Genomic DNA, 14,777 nt, shown 5'->3' with positions numbered 1-14,777 from the left:
AAAAAAAAATAAAAAAATAAGAAGATTTATTTGCTTTGGGAAGAGGTTGTATATTTATATACATGTAATGAGTCCAACTAAGAAAGGAAAGCCATGCATGGAAAACAAGCAGATCTCCATGCTTTGCTTTCTTTTCTTGCTTGGACTCATTTGGACAAATTTCCCAATCCAAATTTATTATTATTTACTTAATTTTTTTTCTATATGTTTCACCAATAATTCTTTTATCTCTGTATGCTCTACCAAGGTAAATTATATTTATATTTCGCATTAATTTGCTATTAGTAAGTTAGCAGAGAAGATATTGAAATATTTCTTCATTTCCTTAAATCAAGTTTAATTAACCATAAGATAAACCGATTTATCAAAAAACGCTATAAGATACTTTTGACTTGAATTGGATTTCATTAATATATGTACACGTTATTATTTTATTGGCTTGAACTGTGTTTTATTAAATAAGCCAGTTATCCTTTTGGGGTGGCCTTTTACAGCTTGCTATTATACCTGCATTAAAAGAAAATAGCAAGTAAACAGCAAGCGTATCTCAACTGATGAGCAGCAGCACAGATCAAATGTCCTCCATGAAAATAGACCATAACTCATCATCTACACCAACATTTGTGTGTAATCTGAATTGTGGAATCCTCCATGACAAATCAGATGTTGCTGAAGGTTGGAGGTGGCATGAAAGTTGTCATTGTCTGCAATTGCCAACAATAAATTGAGATTTGATTAAACATTGAAAAGGGAAAATTTCCCTCCTGATGCCAGAAATTACATAAAAAAATAAAAAATAAAAAAAAATCATTCTCGCACAAAGCAAAGCAAGGCACTGCCTCTTCAGGTATAGTGTCAGCAACATCGTTGGTCACTAGATTAATGCTATTTGTTTGCTTGACAATTGAGGTAACGCACACACACACACACACACACCTGCTGTTGCCTAAAAAAATGAAGATAGCAAATTGTTTTGACATTTGAAATTAAATTACTGCCAGATATCTGCTTACCCTGACATAACAAATCAAAGAAGCTAATGCCAGACATTGAGATGGCTCAATTAATATCAATAAGCTTCCAGCAAATCTTAGATTTGTCATTGGATTCTTCAGTTATCCTAGGTTTCTCATTCTGTTATAAGGTTCATAAGTTAGAGAGCTGTCATTTGGTGTGGTTAATTGTTTAATCAAGAAATACATATGCTCCATTGATTAAAAAAAAAAAAAAAAAAGATATGGGGCAAGGTCTTTTGATATTGGACTTGTAGCTGAAAAGGGGTTTCTTGGATGATATACAGCTCACCTTTCTTCCATGAAAACTCATGGTCTTTGTGGGGTTTGTTCTGGGAAGAGAGTAAGAGAGTAGAAAAACAGGATAGCTTGTGTTTGTAATCTGTAAAAACCTTATCTTTTAAGCTTGTTTTCATAGTTGATTTGGGAATTAACAGAGCTGGATGTAGGCTCTCATCTTGAGAGGTGAACCAGGATAAATTCTTGTCTCTTTGCTTTATTTTTCTGTTGTGGTTTTTATTGGCTTTGGTTGATCTGCTGGTTGGTTTAGTTTCACTTGAGTTTACAGCATTTATATAGAGAAACTAGGTAGATTTTTGGTATTTGCTGTCACACATCACCTAAATTTTTGTGATGTGGGTTTATTTTTGGGTTGAAGATATCACATGTTATAGAAGATTTAGTGAAATTAATTGCATCTTTCACCAGAACTAATAAGTTTTCATGTAGGCTACCTTCATCACAGCCTTTGATGTCCTTGATGCTTTGTAAAAAATATTTATCCAAAGTGCACTGCAACCTTATTATGCCAAGTTTTGCCAAAACTTCGATCCCATTTTCATTAGACAGAATAAGCCAAAAGTGAGAGAGCTATTAAAGTGGATATGATGCCTAGTCTAAGAATTAGTAAAGATAAAGCAAGATTTTCAGTAATTATTATTTCAGGATGGTGCTTTTTTTCCATTTACTTAAAAAAGCGATGAACTTACTTTGAAGACCTCCATCAGCATCAACAACAAAGTTGTCAAAAATTGGTTTTTCGGTTGTATTGCAGAATTTAATAGAGAAATAATCACCTTGCAGTTGAATATTGGTTTTTAGTTGTATCAAATTGCAGAACACCCTCGAAGGAATATTTGTGGAATTCTTGATAGGTCCTTTCTTCACACACCCTTCACTTTCATTGTAGAGCCGTATGCGATGCGCAAAAGATGCCTGTAACTTCTTTTACTTGTCCCACAAGAAAAGAGCCTGCAAAATATAAATACTTGATGAAAACTTATTACTCCAGTGCACAAACTGGCAAAATAAGTATAACATTATTGGAAACCAATTGATAAAAGACGAAAAAAAAAAAAAAAAAAAAGGGAAGAAAAAAGAAAAAGAAAAAAAGTGGTTTGTAATGTTCAGATAATTCATCTCTCTTCATACACAAATTTGAAAACAAGATTAAGGGATGATTATATCCAATATTCTCTAGAGAACATGACCCCATTTTAACTCCAACACACTTTATCTTGAGGGATTTGTCCTTTACTCCAGTAGTTTTTACCAAATAATCTTCTCCATTATCTTTTGTTTTTTTCACATAGAGGGTTAAAAGGCATATAATATAACTATATAAGATCAAACACAAATCAAATCACCATTGCATTTAACGCAAAACATAAAATATGAAATTCTGCACCACTCTAACTCCGTCCATTACAGAATTCAATTATGATCTATACCTTGTTACAGCATGTTTTCTATTCCACAATATGAATGGACAAATAAGATTATAAGGACCTACATAATTTCTTAGGTGTTTCATCACTCTCTCTCTCTCTCTCTTTCTCTCTCCATCTTCAATAATGCATAGCTCTGTGCTTCCTGTAGCCATGACCACACACTAAGGGCTCATTACTCGGAAAATGGCTGACAAAAAAATCTGCCCGGGTTCACATTGGTTTAGAATTAATAACAATACATTGAGGGAGTATCAATCTAAAATATAGTAATTCTTAGGGGAAAAGAAAATACAAATTACTCCTTAAATGATGACTAAATTTCCTGTTCAACTTGGTTTGCTTTCTACTACTATATATATATATATATATATAAATTGAACCATTTTGTAGCATTAAGGAAAAAAAAAAAAAAAACTTCTTATTAAATTGTTTTTTTCTTCATACCATTACAAATACAAATGCAAAAATCTTTCACCAAAAACAGAGAAAAAAAAAAAAAAAGAACAACGAGCAACATATTTAGGTACATTCTTCAAAATCACAAAATCTCATTTTTAAAATATATCTTCAGAGGTTTTCTGGGCAACAAAAACACCAGAGTAGCCTTTGCCAAGAAGAAGAAGAAGAAGAAGAGTGGCAGACATTGACCATGGGCCCAGCCCAATTGAACAAAAACACTTTAACCATGGGCTAGCCCAAATGACACTTGTCAAAACATGATTCCAAAACCCCACGTGGAATGCCTCCATGTATTTCAGTGTCTGTGGAACCACCTGTAATCTCGAATTTGGGCCACATGTCAGGATCTGCCATCTGTCATGTTGACATGCCAAATGGTCCTCCGTCTTTCATTTGGAACAAGGAACGAGACAATAGACACGTGGCTTTGACGTGTATTACCTCGGCCACGTTTTGTCTCTTTATTTGACATGAATCCACGTGATATGCCTACTGTCATGACATGTAGTGCCTATACGTATTTTTGGGAGAAACGTGTAGTAAGCATATTGGAAAACTTTTTAAGATTCACACCTGTCCCATTGATATAGTAATGGGCCTGGTCATTTCACTTGAAGCCAGATGGGCCCAAAGCGAGCCCAATGACATGTGTAATCTGAGCAATGTGTCACCTCATTATTAGTTGATAATCCACGTAGTAAGCTGAGAATCATTTGGTGCTAAACAACTTATTATTATTATTTTAAAGTACAATAAAGAAAAGAATCACACTATTGGGAAATTGATCATAACTTATGGGGCATAACTTCTCATATTATTATTATTTTGTGAAGTAAAGTAAAGAAACTTTCCTTTAAAAAAAATAAAAAATAAAGTAAAGATACACATTATTAGGAGGTTAATCATAACTTAACCTTAGGTGGCATATATTTGGCGTAAGTGAAGCACAGCATGTTAAAAAAAAAAAAAAAAAGTGGTTTCACTCCCTTTTCCATTTCTTATAATTGGAAAAAGAAAAAGGAAAAAAAAAAAAAAGCTTTCACTTTCACTGTCTTTTTTTTTTTTTTTTTCTTTCAAATAATTATGTAATTTTGTCTAATAAATTTGACAGAAACATCAATATATAAAGTCAAGAGTAAACGACAAAAACAAGAAAAATGGTACGGCGGCACTGTCTATTTGTAACCTAGTTATGTAACACCCCGTCCCAAATCGCACCGGAATCCGTGCACGTTGATCGAGGTTGACCGTTGACCGTTGACCGAAGAGGGTCAAAAGTTGACTTTTAGACTCGGTGGGAATTTCAAGATGACTAGGGCACCGTGGCGAAGTGCACGATGCCACGAGTTCGTAGACTGGTAGCACGTCGAAAACGGAGCTACGGTTTGAAAGTTATGGACGAAACAAGTTGCGGTCCAAACTGTCCAAGGGGTGCCGGAGTTGACTTTTTTTTTATGGGGAATTGAGCTTTGACTCATGCATGGTTGTGAAGTGCTCGTCGATACGAGTTCACAGACTAGCGGCACGCTCAAAACGGACATCCGGTTAAAAAGTTATGGACGTTTGAAGTTTACCGGATACCGTATTATTTTAATATTTTTTTTGGGTCGGTGAACAGTGAAACGCCACGTGTCAGTTTCTGATTGGTCCACGTGGCATGAACAGTGTCACGCAGGGTTTTAATTTTGAAAAACTCTCGGGGAAGAGAGAGAAAGAGAGAGAAGAGAGAGAAAGAGAGAGAGGAGAGAGAAAGAGAGAGAGAGGACCCGCCGGCCGCCGGCCATTTTCACGTTTTTCCGGCCTAGTTACTGTACACGCGCCGGCCAGCCAGATTGCCCACCTCATTTCCGGCAAAACCTCCAAATTTCACGGCGAACGGCCGCCGGACGCGCCCGGATCGGACGTCCGAAGTTTGGCGGCGATTTTTCCCCTCCACCGCCGGCCACCGCGAATCGGCACTATTCCGGCCGATGTACAGTACACGCGCCATACACCCAGCATCCTCTCCTCAAGTCCGGCCTACCCACCAAAAATCACGGCCATCGGACCACCGACGCGCCGGGATCGGAGCGTTTTCCGGCGAGGGGTCGAAAATCTTCAAACGGTGATTTCTCCGCCGTCCGACCTCCGTTTTGCTCACCGTCGGTCCCGTTGGATTGCTCTCCTCACGATCTACAAATCTGCAAAATTTCACAGCAAACGGCCACCGTCGGAAATTACTGTTCCGGCGACGGTTGCCGGTGACGTGGCGGCCGCCGGAAATCACTGTTCCGGCGAGTACCCCGAAAATTCCGGCCAGCTCCAGTCCGCAGTGTTCGACCTCCTGAACCCAAATCCGACTTCCGTTTCCACCAATTCGCGACGGTTTGGGAGAATTGCGGAGCCGAAACCCGAAAAGCTTCCCGATAAAATTCCGACCCCGTCGGGTACGATCATCGGAAATTAAGACCGGATCTGTGATTAGCATCACTCGAGCTTCGATTCGGTATATAATTCGTAAATTTTAGTTATCGTTTGGTGTTCGCTCCCCGGGTACCCATTTAGGGATTACCCGAATAAAATATTAATATTTGTGGTTTTGGTACTGTGGATGTTTTAGGTGCACGTGCAAGTAGCGGAGTCAATCCTACGGAGGATCTTGATTGAGATACGTGCACAAGGTGAGTGACCCACCTTCAAATTAATTTTGGGAATTTAATTGGTGAATATATAATGTGTGATTTAAATATTTGGAATTTAATTTCTATGTGCCAAATATTTATTTGAATTATTGTGGAATTATTTGTGAATTTATCGGATTTAAGAAAATGTGTATTTCATCAATTTATGCCATGTGGAATTATTTTATGGTTTTGAGGATTTTGAAATTGGTGTGGTTTTAATGGTAAATTGGGCACGATTCGATTTTCAAATATTTCAAGGAAAATATTTGGTTATGTTGGTGATTTCAATTTTTATGAAATATGCCCATAAAATATTATGGGATTTGATTATGATATTTCGAGAAATTATTTATGCTTGGAAAAAATGTGGATATTTGAATTGATGGATTTGGGAGTTGGTGGATTTGAAAATCATGGAATTTATGGCATTGATTACAAAGAAATTGTGGGAAAATTCCCGGTTCAAGCGGATGGATTATGCCCGCTATGCTTATGAAAAATGTGAAATTTGTTTTATAATTTAAATTGTGGATTTTATGATTTTTAGATGCACCGTGCACGTACTGGTGTTCTGATTATGTGATATGGTATATGTGATATGGTTAGTGTGCACACGGTTGTGATTAGCGCGCAGGTGGGTGTGATTAGCGCGCAGGTGATGTGATTAGCGCGCAGGTGGGTGTGAGTAGCGCGCGGTTGATATTATGAGGGTGTCCTGTGGATGCCATCGGAGAGGGCGGCCACCCCCCTTTGGCCGGGACACCAGGTTAGCAGCGGCGCTGTGGGACGCCACGCGACCGTATGCCGGTTTCTCTCTATAACCTCCTGTCTGGCGGTACCTTGGGACGCTGGGTACTGTTGACGCCACTGGTATATAGTGGGTGCATCAAATGATTTTCAGAACTGTGTTTTAAAAATAAAATGTTTGGAAACTGAATTGGAATTAAAAATATAATTGTTACCGCTTCTGGTATTTAATTGATGTCTTGGTTTTCGGGGCATATGGATAAAGGGTTTTTGTGAAATTGTTTTAAAAGGGGAACCTTTCCAACTGAGAGAATTGTAAGGGTTTTGAGAGAAAATATTATTATTTCCAAATAATTATTATTTATACTTATTACTGTGATAATATATGGTATAGTAGTAGGGTCGCTCACTGAGATGATTAGCATCTCACACTCTTAAATTCCGTTCCTCTAGGTACCAGGTCGTCGGTGTTCACTCGGAGCGGACTTGATCTTCCTCGCTGTTTTAGTTCGGCAGTACCCTGTTATTCTTTTATTGCAGTTGTAATATTTCTTTCACTCTTGTTGTATTTATTTTGCACTGGATTACTGTATTTATTTTTTTTAAGTACTGCAATTTGTGGAACCAATTTGTAGTTTGTGGGAGGAATAAGGGGATATTTTTGAAGTGTGTTTTCAGTGCAGGTAAATTTGTGGTAAGTAAATCCCTTAGGGGAGGTGCTGCCGGATTTTCCGTTGGAAGGTTCGGTGGTATTTCCCTGGGATCAGGGCTGTCTAGGGTTCCGGGGAAGGAATTCTGGACGGGTCCTGACAGTTGGTATCAGAGCATAGGTTCTTGTAATCCTAAGGGACTGTGCATTGTTGTGTGTCCCATCCATGTCTAGTCTCTCGTTTTACCCGCGTGGAAGCGTTCTTTCTGTTTGTCTCGAAGTAAATTCGTTGCCCGAGTTTGAATAACTCTAATCTTCGAGGGTGTCAATTAGGATCATCTAGCCTAACGGGGAATTCCTATGGCCTAGTCGATGGTCGAGGATGCCTTTTCTTTTTGAAGGTCAAGCTTATCATCGTGAATGGTATCCGTTTCGTTCATGGAGAAGAAGGATAATTGCCTAAGGATGTGTGTCGATCGATTTCAAGGCGTCAAAATATTTTCCCGATCGATTATCATAATTTAAATGCTTTTCAAAGTGGTATTTGAAATTAAAGGTGTTTTATTCAAGTATTTTTGGTTTGTGTTCATACATGTATCTGTATGCTATATTGTTTGATATTATACTGCACCATATGGAGGCGGCGAACCAATGTGGTCCATGTAGAGCTAGCCCCATGATCATGTTGCCTACGAGCCCGGGGAATTGGACGGCCAATATAGGCAACCACCCTGGTTTGTATTGGTAGCAGAGTGTCGGCGACAGTTGGAATCATGGATTACGTAACATGTAGAAGGTGTTGTACGTACCTCCATTACAAGCGTGCATATTTTATTTTATGCTATGGATTTTAAGATATGAATTTCAATGTGGAGTTTTAACAATTGCCTATGCAAGTTAGGTATATTTGAAAAATATATTTTATTATTTGTTTTATGTTATGGTTTTTCCAAGAGCGACTTAAGGGTTAAGTATCGCCAGTCGAGAATCCAAAGCAGGGTATCGTTGAGTTCAAAAAGGAGATCTTAAAGGAAGTACGCGATTCAAAGTATGCGATACACCCCAAGGGTACCAAGACGTATGGAATGCTCACTGGATGACATGGTGGTTTGGCACGATAAAGGAAGTTGCAAGATCCGAATAAAGGTACTTAGGTCACCGATAAGTAAAAGTAGGGAGATGTAAACATGGATTTCGTGCTTAAACTATCATTCACAAAGAGAAGGTACGACAGCGTTTAGAGAATCAAGCAAGATCCGGATAGCGATTAAAGTTCTACTTGGTGGTTGATGAGGTTAATGAGATGAGGATGATTCCTTAGGCATGGTTGGATGTTTAAGCATGGTTATTTTTCATTCTAGAAGCTAAGATCTTGATATCTTATTTCCTTGGAGATTTAAGGTTCGTATTGGTGGTGCTTTATCGATTCAAGGTGGTTGATATTGTTGGTGATAATTTACAATGATCAGGAGTATGATTTTTGGGACGTAGTTAGAATTTGAGAAGTGTGGAATACTTTATTGGGTTAAGGATCTAGTGATTTGTTCATAGTCTTGGTGGTGATGCTAGAATTAGGATTTAAATTTCTTATTGCTTGAGGTGTGGATTCATGGAATTTATTTGAAATAAGGGAAACTTAGGGTTTTCAAGAATGATATTTGGATGTTGAGAATTTTATTCATGACCTTGATGAATTTAGTTAAAAGAAAGATTGATGTTTGTCGAGGTTAAGACTATTGGTTAATCAATGAGGAGCAAGGGTTTTATAATTGTAAGTACTAGGAGGGTAATCGAAGATAAGTGAATTAATCTCAACCTTAACTTGGTGATACCAGTATTTGAGGAAATTAGACTTAAGTTCTAATCTAACCTTTTAAAGTGCTGATCGAGTCACGAGAGTTGGTTGTTGGTTTAAGGATGCATACTTTAGAAGCACCTTATGGTTAGCGTTCGACTATGACCAAGACTTGTAGATCGTGTTCTCGTGGACCAATTTGACTATCCTTAATTAGTGGGCATGAGAAGGAAAGTTGCACAAGAGGGAAGTTAAAGTCACTATTAGGCGAATGTAGTGGCAGATGCTTTGAGTAGGAAGGCTACTGGATCCCTTGCTCACATCCAAGTCATCCAACTACCTCTCATGGTGGAGTTGAAGAAGATGGGGGTGTTAATGCATATGCACCCTTCAGGAGTTCTTATGGCTAGCTTCCAGGTACGACCGGTGTTGGTGGATCGTATAGTAGAGACCCAAATGGAAGATCCTAAGTTGAGGACAATTAAGGGCAAGGTACAAGAAGGTCTTGATCCGGAATTTTCCATAAGGAGGGATGGAGCCCTCGTGTATAAAGGACGACTTTGCGTTCCGGATATCCCAGGACTCAAGAAGGAGATTTTGGAGGAGGCGCATAGCTCGATGTATGCGATGCATCCGGGAAGTACCAAGATGTACCGGACGCTTGTTAAGTATTATTGGTGGATTGGTATAAAGAGAGAAGTTTAGAAGACCTGCTAAGGTCTTGCATTATGCAGTTTCGTGGTAGCTGGGATGAACAACTGCCATTGATAGAGTTTTGTCCTCCTGCCTACCGTGAAGCAAGAAGGAGAGAGTTCGAGGAACTGCGACAGAGGAACATGACAGTGATCGAGTACGAGAGGAGATTCCGAGAACTATCAGAATTCTGCATGCACCTGATTCCCGACGATCACACGAAGAAGGTGAGGTTCATAGACGGATTGAAAGAGAGCATCGGCTACACCCTTTCCGGATCAGTACATCCCACCTATCAGTCCGCCAGGGATGCAGCGCTCGAGCTAGAGAGACAGGAGGAGATACACAGACCCTCAAGGCGCAGATCTTTCGAAGGTTCGTATAGCGGAGTACCTCGACAGGGGGCAGCTAAGAAAGGCCATAGCTCAGGCTCAGACAGTGATGGGTTAAGCCCACGAGGCAGATTCCAGAGGAGAGATAGTTATCGTATGCCCCAGCCAGCTCGCCATTCGATCAGTGTGGATACAAGCTCGTATCAGCAGTCACGCATTAGTTCTCCGCGGATTTGTCCACTTTGTAGGGGGAATCATTCTGGGCAGTGTCAGATGGATGGTTTATGCTTTCGGTGTGGGCAGCCAGGCCACATAAGGAGGGATTGCCCTTATGGTAGCAGCAGTGTGCTAGAAGCAGGTCGACGGACACAGCATACGGGGATATTTCCAGGACAGAGTTCCCAGGGGAGTCAGCCAGTAGAAGTTTCTTCGGGATCAGTCCAGCCGTCTGCAGGATCGAGTCGAGGTAGAGGAAGGAGACCCCAACAGACAAGTCAAGGTCGGGTGTTTGCTATGACGCAGCAGGGAGCCAGGACTACGCCCGACGATTTCACAGATCAAGTGATGGAAGCAGACCTGATCCTGTTGGATCTATCCGGACTTGAAGTAGTGTTGGGCATGGATTAGTTGGCAAGGAACTACTTAGTCGAGGAAGCGACATGGGAGCCCGAAGCGCAGGTGCGTGATCAGAACCCTTGTTTGTTCCAGTGACGCGTGGAAATTTCGAGGACGAAATTTTTGTAAGGGGGGAAGGCTGTAACACCCCGTCCCAAATCGCACCGGAATCCGTGCACGTTGATCGAGGTTGACCGTTGACCGTTGACCGAAGAGGGTCAAAAGTTGACTTTTAGACTCGGTGGGAATTTCAAGATGACTAGGGCACCGTGGCGAAGTGCACGATGCCACGAGTTCGTAGACTGGTAGCACGTCGAAAACGGAGCTACGGTTTGAAAGTTATGGACGAAACAAGTTGCGGTCCAAACTGTCCAAGGGGTGCCGGAGTTGACTTTTTTTTTATGGGGAATTGAGCTTTGACTCATGCATGGTTGTGAAGTGCTCGTCGATACGAGTTCACAGACTAGCGGCACGCTCAAAACGGACATCCGGTTAAAAAGTTATGGACGTTTGAAGTTTACCGGATACCGTATTATTTTAATATTTTTTTTGGGTCGGTGAACAGTGAAACGCCACGTGTCAGTTTCTGATTGGTCCACGTGGCATGAACAGTGTCACGCAGGGTTTTAATTTTGAAAAACTCTCGGGGAAGAGAGAGAAAGAGAGAGAAGAGAGAGAAAGAGAGAGAGGAGAGAGAAAGAGAGAGAGAGGACCCGCCGGCCGCCGGCCATTTTCACGTTTTTCCGGCCTAGTTACTGTACACGCGCCGGCCAGCCAGATTGCCCACCTCATTTCCGGCAAAACCTCCAAATTTCACGGCGAACGGCCGCCGGACGCGCCCGGATCGGACGTCCGAAGTTTGGCGGCGATTTTTCCCCTCCACCGCCGGCCACCGCGAATCGGCACTATTCCGGCCGATGTACAGTACACGCGCCATACACCCAGCATCCTCTCCTCAAGTCCGGCCTACCCACCAAAAATCACGGCCATCGGACCACCGACGCGCCGGGATCGGAGCGTTTTCCGGCGAGGGGTCGAAAATCTTCAAACGGTGATTTCTCCGCCGTCCGACCTCCGTTTTGCTCACCGTCGGTCCCGTTGGATTGCTCTCCTCACGATCTACAAATCTGCAAAATTTCACAGCAAACGGCCACCGTCGGAAATTACTGTTCCGGCGACGGTTGCCGGTGACGTGGCGGCCGCCGGAAATCACTGTTCCGGCGAGTACCCCGAAAATTCCGGCCAGCTCCAGTCCGCAGTGTTCGACCTCCTGAACCCAAATCCGACTTCCGTTTCCACCAATTCGCGACGGTTTGGGAGAATTGCGGAGCCGAAACCCGAAAAGCTTCCCGATAAAATTCCGACCCCGTCGGGTACGATCATCGGAAATTAAGACCGGATCTGTGATTAGCATCACTCGAGCTTCGATTCGGTATATAATTCGTAAATTTTAGTTATCGTTTGGTGTTCGCTCCCCGGGTACCCATTTAGGGATTACCCGAATAAAATATTAATATTTGTGGTTTTGGTACTGTGGATGTTTTAGGTGCACGTGCAAGTAGCGGAGTCAATCCTACGGAGGATCTTGATTGAGATACGTGCACAAGGTGAGTGACCCACCTTCAAATTAATTTTGGGAATTTAATTGGTGAATATATAATGTGTGATTTAAATATTTGGAATTTAATTTCTATGTGCCAAATATTTATTTGAATTATTGTGGAATTATTTGTGAATTTATCGGATTTAAGAAAATGTGTATTTCATCAGTTTATGCCATGTGGAATTATTTTATGGTTTTGAGGATTTTGAAATTGGTGTGGTTTTAATGGTAAATTGGGCACGATTCGATTTTCAAATATTTCAAGGAAAATATTTGGTTATGTTGGTGATTTCAATTTTTATGAAATATGCCCATAAAATATTATGGGATTTGATTATGATATTTCGAGAAATTATTTATGCTTGGAAAAAATGTGGATATTTGAATTGATGGATTTGGGAGTTGGTGGATTTGAAAATCATGGAATTTATGGCATTGATTACAAAGAAATTGTGGGAAAATTCCCGGTTCAAGCGGATGGATTATGCCCGCTATGCTTATGAAAAATGTGAAATTTGTTTTATAATTTAAATTGTGGATTTTATGATTTTTAGATGCACCGTGCACGTACTGGTGTTCTGATTATGTGATATGGTATATGTGATATGGTTAGTGTGCACACGGTTGTGATTAGCGCGCAGGTGGGTGTGATTAGCGCGCAGGTGATGTGATTAGCGCGCAGGTGGGTGTGAGTAGCGCGCGGTTGATATTATGAGGGTGTCCTGTGGATGCCATCGGAGAGGGCGGCCACCCCCCTTTGGCCGGGACACCAGGTTAGCAGCGGCGCTGTGGGACGCCACGCGACCGTATGCCGGTTTCTCTCTATAACCTCCTGTCTGGCGGTACCTTGGGACGCTGGGTACTGTTGGCGCCACTGGTATATAGTGGGTGCATCAAATGATTTTCAGAACTGTGTTTTAAAAATAAAATGTTTGGAAACTGAATTGGAATTAAAAATATAATTGTTACCGCTTCTGGTATTTAATTGATGTCTTGGTTTTCGGGGCATATGGATAAAGGGTTTTTGTGAAATTGTTTTAAAAGGGGAACCTTTCCAACTGAGAGAATTGTAAGGGTTTTGAGAGAAAATATTATTATTTCCAAATAATTATTATTTATACTTATTACTGTGATAATATATGGTATAGTAGTAGGGTCGCTCACTGAGATGATTAGCATCTCACACTCTTAAATTCCGTTCCTCTAGGTACCAGGTCGTCGGTGTTCACTCGGAGCGGACTTGATCTTCCTCGCTGTTTTAGTTCGGCAGTACCCTGTTATTCTTTTATTGCAGTTGTAATATTTCTTTCACTCTTGTTGTATTTATTTTGCACTGGATTACTGTATTTATTTTTTTTAAGTACTGCAATTTGTGGAACCAATTTGTAGTTTGTGGGAGGAATAAGGGGATATTTTTGAAGTGTGTTTTCAGTGCAGGTAAATTTGTGGTAAGTAAATCCCTTAGGGGAGGTGCTGCCGGATTTTCCGTTGGAAGGTTCGGTGGTATTTCCCTGGGATCAGGGCTGTCTAGGGTTCCGGGGAAGGAATTCTGGACGGGTCCTGACAAGTTATATGTATTTGTTCATTACCCTATAAAACAAAGCCTATTTATATTTGGTTTCATTCATGTGGTAACAATGCAATTACTTGGCGGTCAAGAAGTTACCAAAAATGAAACCTAATTTGTTATATTTGGTTCAAGCATTTACTTGGCCGTCAAGTAGTGCTCTGAGAAACACCATTACTACTACACAACTTCAATCTTCGCTTCTCCATATCATTTGCTGAAACAAGAAGAAGACGTTGAAGAAACTACTAGCGTGTGAGAGAAAAAAGAAAGTGAAAGATCTTCTCTCTGCGTTTTTCAAGGCTGTTATGTGTTCTGTTTTAGTAAAATAGATAACAATGGAGGATAGACTTGGGGTTGCAGTGTCTTTGGTGAACAAGATCATATCTAGGTTTGTGTCGGCTGATGATCATCATCACCATGATAATGCATTCAAAGCTTTTCTAACACTGATGACTAGGTACCAGAAGAAGGGGGAGTTGAAGAATACGAAAGAAATAAGTGACAAGTGTGCTCAGCTTTTTGATGGTCACTCTGATATTTTACACGAGTTATCATATTTCTTGACTTCGGAAATACCCAATTTCATGCCCAAAAAGAAAAGGGTGCAAAGTGGCACGTCCCGTGCAAAAGGAGTAAAACCCTTGAGGTTTAACCGAAAGACTCTACACTCTCCATGAAAATTCAAGAGAGGTCCGGAATATTCTAGAAGATTCAAGAGAAACCTAGACTAATGTAGAAAGGAATCTCTTAGAATACTCCATGTAAATATCTTGTACATAACCCTAGAATAATCTAGAACCCTAACTAGATAGGTGACATGTGTACATATCTAGAACCTTGTATTTTTGTGATACGTGCCAAGCCCTCTATATAAAGGGGTTGGACTCTCATTTGTAACATATCCAAGA

General features: G+C 40.7%; 1 long non-coding RNA gene across 3 annotated transcripts; it reads right to left on the bottom strand.

Moving 5' to 3' along the window:
• Positions 1 to 300: 300 nt before the first annotated feature.
• Positions 301 to 3,450, bottom strand: LOC125423525 (uncharacterized). 3 transcript variants are annotated; one of them, XR_009638381.1, is made up of 3 exons: positions 2,744 to 3,415; positions 2,090 to 2,264; positions 301 to 704 (listed from the first exon to the last, which is right to left on the bottom strand). It is a non-coding gene; the product is annotated as an uncharacterized LOC125423525 (long non-coding RNA). The 3 variants fall into 3 exon arrangements; XR_009638382.1 differs by having other exon boundaries at positions 2,806 to 3,410; XR_009638380.1 differs by having other exon boundaries at positions 2,090 to 3,450.
• Positions 3,451 to 14,777: the final 11,327 nt, after the last annotated feature.

The sequence above is a fragment of the Ziziphus jujuba genome, chromosome 3 (assembly GCF_031755915.1).
Source record: "Ziziphus jujuba cultivar Dongzao chromosome 3, ASM3175591v1".
NCBI classification, from domain to species: domain Eukaryota; kingdom Viridiplantae; phylum Streptophyta; class Magnoliopsida; order Rosales; family Rhamnaceae; genus Ziziphus; species Ziziphus jujuba.
Note: the sequence above shows the minus strand (reverse complement) of the source record. Positions and strands in the feature narration are given on the sequence as shown.